The sequence below is a fragment of the Cebus imitator genome, unplaced genomic scaffold, assembly GCF_001604975.1.
Source record: "Cebus imitator isolate Cc_AM_T3 unplaced genomic scaffold, Cebus_imitator-1.0 Scaffold292, whole genome shotgun sequence".
Lineage (NCBI taxonomy): Eukaryota > Metazoa > Chordata > Mammalia > Primates > Cebidae > Cebus > Cebus imitator.
The window spans coordinates 2,774,602-2,781,143 of NW_016107607.1; the positions used below are offsets into that span (position 1 = coordinate 2,774,602).

General features: G+C 36.7%; 1 pseudogene; it reads right to left on the reverse strand.

Moving 5' to 3' along the window:
- Positions 1-5,653: 5,653 nt before the first annotated feature.
- Positions 5,654-6,202, reverse strand: LOC108285164 (annotated as a pseudogene).
- Between the last annotated feature and the right edge of the window lie 340 nt (positions 6,203-6,542).

A 6,542-nucleotide genomic window follows, 5' to 3' on the forward strand; every position in this document is an offset into this window, starting at 1 on the left:
TAGAGATGGGGTTTCACCATGTTGACCAAGATGGTCTCTATCTCTTGACCTCGTGATCCACCCGCCTCGGCCTCCCAAAGTGCTGGGATTACACGCTTGAGCCACCGCGCCCGGCCTGTTTTTTCTTTACTCCTATCTCCACCACTTTTCTAGGTATGTTTTCTCCTATGGAGATGGCTCTCTGCCTTGCCATATTCCAACTACCATGCCTGGGGAGTTGCAGCTGCCAACCAGTTTCTTACCAGTTTGTTAGAGGAGTGAGGGCAGAAACCTAACATGGATGCAGCTTGCCTTTTCTTTCATAAGGCACTTTCAGTGAATGTCAACCCATCAGTCTACCACATCAAGTACAAATCTTTCTGATTTTTCAGGTCATTTATATCTGGCCCCACCCTAATTCATCAAACCCATTTCTCCCTGCTCCTATATAAAGATTTTCTGTCAGGCAGATAGAGCTCTTTCACCAGAAATGACCACCTTCTTGTGATTGTTCACTCAATTTTTCCTTCCTCCTGCTACCACTAGAGCTTGTACCAACTCAAGCTAACACTTAGTGGTATTCTTGTAATACACACTCATTATCTCATGTATCAGTTTGGAGTTCCCAACTGTATTGTCAGTGCCTCTAAAGCTCATGCTATTCTGCTGTAGCACCCTCGATTCCTTTATGTCACCAATGTCTACTATCCTCTCAATCCTAGCTTTTCATTAAAGTCAGCTGGTGTCTTTGGCTGGTGTAAGGTGTCTACTCCAGATTACAAAATTGTTAATGAAAGGAAAGATCACATACAGATTAAAAGAGAGGAAGAGTCTCAAATTAATAAACTCCTACATCAAGTGCCAAAATTAAGAATTAAATAAGTCTAGATTAAGCAAAAAGAAAGAAATAAAGAGGAGAAATCAATGAAATTGGAAAAAACGGAAAAAAATGAAATCAAGAGCTCGTGTTTTAAAAAGATAAATAACATTGACAAATGCGTACCAAGACTGACAAAAAAGAGAAAACACACAAATTACCATATGAAGAGTGAAACAGAAGATATCACTACAGACCCTGCAAAAATCAAAAGGATAATAAGGGAACATTATGAGCAAAGTCTATATACATAAATTTGGCCACTTAGACTAAATGGACCACTTTCTTGGAAAACATAAATTATCACAATTTACCTAATACAAAATATGTTATTTGAATAATCTCATAACTAGTAATAACATTGAATTATTATTTTTATAACTCCAAAAAAATTTCCAAGCCCAGACGCTCTTACTGGAGAACTATATACCAAATTTTAAAGAATAATTAACACATTTCCACACAATCTCTTCCAGAAAATGAAAGAGGGAGTATTTTCCAATTCATTTTACAAAACTAGAACTACCCTGATAACAAAATAAAACAAAAATTGTTTTTAAAAAAGAGAAAAAAAAAACAGAAAGAAAGAGGAAAAGGAAGAAGACTACAGACCATTGTCTTTCATGAATATAGATGTAAAAGTCCTTTAAAAATATTAACAAACAAGTCCAGGCATGATGGTTCATGCTTGTAATTCTAACACATTGCGATGCTGAGGCAGGTGAATGCCTTGACCTCAGGAGACCAGCCTTAGCAACATAGTGAAATTTTTTCTCAAAAACAAAACAAAAAACAAAACACAAGAAACAAAAAAACAACTATCCAGGCATGGTGGCACATGCCTATGGTTCAGCTCCTCCAGAGGCTGAGGTAGGAAGATCACTTGACATCAGGAGGTTGAGGCTGCAGTGAGGTGTGATCATGCCACTGCACTCCAACAGAGCTAGACCCTGTCTCAAAAAATGAACAAACAAACAAAAAATTAACAAGTAAAATTCAGCAATATAGAAAAAGAATTACACATCATGATCAGTGAGATTTACTCATGTTGTGATCACATGCGTAAGCATAAAATCCAGTAACATTGAACCTTTTTGGTTTGTAAATCCTATTTTTTTCCCTTTATTATTTAAAAGACAAATGAATAAATTGATAATTACAAATCTATCTTAATGGGCACACAAATGTGTAAAGATGCAATTTGTGACAATAACAACATAAAGAGGGCATGGAGCTATAAAGCAGCAGTGTGTGTGTGTGTGTGTGTGTGTGTGTGTGTGTATGTGTGTGTGTGTGTTTTGAGATAAGGTCTCACTCTATAGCCTAGTTTGGAGTACAGTGGTATGAACAAAGCTCGCTGTAGCCTGGAGCTCCTGGGCTCAAGTGACCCTCCTGCCTCAGCCTCCCTAGTAACTGGGATTACAGGCATGAGCCATCATGCCCAACTTTTACTTTTTATAGAACGGGGTCTCCCTATGTTTCTCAAGTTGGTTTCAAATTCCTGGGCTCAAGTGATCCTTCCTCATCAGCATCCCCAAGGCAGCAGTATTTTTAATACTATTGAAACTAAGTTTTTGTTAATTCAAACCTGATTGCTATAGTTAAGGGGTTAATTGCAATCCTCGGAATGACTACAACAAAACAACTTAAAAACATAGAGAAAAAGAAACAAGAAGGAAATCAGCACTAGGGGAAGAAAGAACAGTGAATACAAAAAAAGGCAGTAATGGAAACAAAGCAAAATCACAGAAGTAAGCCTTTCTTTGCCAGGAGTTACTGTAAATGTTAAGGGAATAAACTTCACAACTAAAAGACAAAATTGATGGAATGGATAAAAAATACGATCCTGTCTGCATATGCTCTGTACAAGAGACTCATTTTAGATTAAAAAAAAAATTACTAATACATGCAGCAGCCTTTTTCTGTTATTTGTACAGATAAATGCGGGAATCATTGAAATGTGCCTCATCTTCTCTCCTTCCTCACAAGAAACCGAAAGAACTTAAGCAGTCTCCTCACAAGACTTTCACCCCAGTGAACTCCACCCTATATGCATTTAGATCTTGCATTTACGCTAAAGAGTCTACCTCCTACCTAGCAGGGATCAAAGCCATATCTCAAGGCTCCGATCTATGAATGGATTTCAGGTTTTAATATGACAAAGACACAGGGATAGGATTTGGAGGACTGGGGAAGGAGGGGTAGAGCAAAAGGACCTTTACTATACCCTTGATAAAATACACAACATACAACCTGGGAAATAAAAGACAGGCTCCTGGAATATGGTTGTACTTGTTTTTTCTTTTTTCTTTTTTTTTGCACCTGCCCACATAACTTTACAAATAAATCAAGGAATAGGTAACTGGCTCTTTTTACTAGTCTAGAAATGCTGATTCTTGTCTTCTGAGAAATGAGTGACTTTCTCTTCTCGTAAACAGTAAAGCAAAGCTCTGCAAATTATCTGAAAGACAGCAAGGTTCTCCCCTGATTAATTTTCTTATGTCACCTTGTTCTTCTTACCAAATGTGGAAAGCATGTGGTGTGCTTCAGTTTCAAATAAGAGCTGCTGGTTTGGATTCATGAAGGCTTTTTCTTGTTAGATTTTTTGTTTGTTTGAACAAGAGGATTTCAGTTAAATTTTTTCAAATATTTTATTATGAAATTTCAAAGATACAGAAAAGTTGAAAGAATTTTACAGTTAACACTTGTTTACCCAACACCTAGATTCTACAACATTCCATTGTATGGATGTATAAGAGTTACCACTTATTGAAGGATATTTGTGTTGTTTCTAATTTTTGGCTATTTTTCTTGCTATTTTTTGGTGATTATTAATAGTACTTCTATAAACATTCATGCCCAGGGTTTTTATGTATTGTTATTTAATATTTTATTTCCATCTTTTAAAAAGCAAACTCTGCAATGATTAGTATATTAGTATCATCCAGGACTCAGATTTTCAGTATTATTCCTGAAACTACATAAAAAATACAAATAAAAAAAGTAAGTCAAAATTATTTAACAAAACAACACTCCATCACAAAAGCATGTAGAATTACAAGAATGCCATTTTAAAATACTGGCACTTTAAGATAATGATAGTCTCAAAAACCACAACATTGTCAAATTTCCCTAAACTGCTAAGCAGAAAAGAAGCTGACTCTGATTAATAAGTTTAAAGAAAAATCAAATTCGAATAAATCGAAGAATTCATACTGAGATGCAAAGCTTAAGTGTCTTCTTTCATCACATCTATTTGATTTATAAAGAAGTAAACCACACTATAGGAAAATATGCCCTATTTTAAATCTGACATTGTCATTTTAAAAGCTGGCCCAATCAATTAGAAATAATTTTAATAGGAAGTCTCAAGTTTCCTGAACAATTCATATTTAGAGAAACAGGAAAAGACCTTTACAGCTAGATACAGATTCCATCTGCTCTTGAAAGCAAAATGAACCTGGTGTCTCATTTGGAACTGTGGAGACCACTCGGCTTCTGCATCTCTTTTGCTGGGAACTATTCGGCCGTCTTGGAAAACCCCTTCAGCTCTTCTTTAATGTAGGAACTGCAAAATGTAACTCACATTACATGGTAATGGGAGTGAAAGAATATAAAGTTCTCATGTAAAAATTAAAACATACTTTGTTATTAGTCCTTCAAAAACAGACTTTCAAAATGTTTGATTCTCATAACCCCTTGTTGTGAGTAGCTTGGTTACTTTTCACTTTATAAATATAAGTGGGTTATATGAAATTTGTTATCAACTGATCAAGATTTAGAGATTCAGTTATGACTGAAAACGGTCTCAATTTGAATCTTATTACTCCCATGATGAGAAGCAGGGTGTCTAGATAAAACCTTCTTATCAGCTAACTATATGAAAAGATAAATACTATAATAATTCATGCAATACAAAATAGACAAAAGCAAAAGACTAGCTTCCCCCTCAGAAAGAAAAATTTCAGGCCTATGTAAAGGACAACAATACTAATTTTTAAAATTATGTTTACTTAGAAGCATTTAGAAAGTCACCTGGGTGCAGTGGCTCACATTTGTAATCCCAACACTTTGGGAGGCCGATGCCTGAGGTCAGGAGTTTGAGACCAGCCTGCCCAACATGGTGAAACCTCATCTCTACTAAAAATACAAAAAGTTAGCCGGGTGTGGTGACAGGCACCTGTAATCTCAGCCACTAGGGTGGCTGAGGCAGGACAATTGCTTGAACCCAGGAGGTGGAGGTTGCAGTGAGCCAAGATTGCACTATTGCACTTCAGTCTGGGCGACAAGAGCAAAACTGCATCTCAAAAAAGAAAGAAAGAAAAAATCATTTAGAATGTCAAACAAAACAGTTGCAACTTTTTTTTGCAATAATAAATTAGTTTTTGATAAACAAAACAACAACTATTTTGTATAAGCTGAATCAGAGGGAACTGAAGATGAAAAAAGTGCCATCCCATCTATAACTAATTTGTGCTGTGCACCAAACCCTGCTTTAAATTTCCATGCCAATTTGTAACCCTTGTGCAGTAACAGGAGAGATTAGTGTCTACTGAAAATACCATCAGGAGAGGGCTAGCTAACTACACATTTGGCAGTGTGCTAACTATACAAAAGAAAAAGACACTGTACAGTTGTTAAACAAATCTTACACAGGCTTACATTTCAATTTTTTCTCTTTAAAAGGACTGAATTGTGTACAGGGAGGTTGAATGCTTTTCAGAGAAGAAAAAAAACTGCACTAAAACCAACTTATTCATCATCATCTTCCTCCTCAACGTCATCCTGTTCATCCTCCTCCTCTTCATTCTTCTTGCTTTTTTCAGCCCTACTTTATTTTTTTGCTGAATCAGGCTTTCCTTTAGCTCCATGTGCAGCAATATCCTTGTCATATTTTTCCTTCAGCTTTGCAGCCTTCGTTTCATATGGCTGCTTATCATCTGCAGCAGTGTTATTCCACATCTCTTCCATTTTCTTTGCAACCTCACTAATGGATAGGCTGTGATGTTATTCTTTGATTTTTGGGTGATACTCAGAACAGAACAAGACAAAGGCTGGAGAAGGCCTCTTGAGTGTGTTGGGATCCTTAAACTGTTTTGTTTCCCCTTCAGGAGGGATTTAAGCTTCTTTTCTCTTTTGTAACAGGCCTTCTCCAATCTTGCTGTCTTCAAATTTTCCTTTCTCTTCGCAGACAGGTTTCCACTTCTCTGAGCACTTGTTAGAAAACTCTGAGAAACTGACTGAATCTTCTGGGTGCTTCTTTTTGTGCTCCCCCTGGCAAGTTTGCATAAAGAATGCATATGATGACATTTTGCCTTTCAGCTTCTTAGGTTCTCCATTGGACATGCTTACTTATTATTTCATCAGCAAGGCACAGAGTCGCCCAGTGCCCATCCAACCCTCACTTGCCCTGGCACTGTCTCTATGAAGCCCAATGTATTGCAATCCCGTCTTACTTTTAACATTCCAAATTCTTTAATATTGTTGTGATGTTTTTCTAAATCTATGGCTATCTAGGTTTCTACATAGATAAATTTATTTGTTCACTATGGAAGACTATATTTTCCAAAGATAGAGGTGACCATATCTCTTATCCCACGTGCTCTTTTGCAGTGTGACATTGCCACTCCCCTATCAAGAGGTGCAGTCTAATTCTTTTCCCCTTGAATGTGGGATGGCCTTAGTG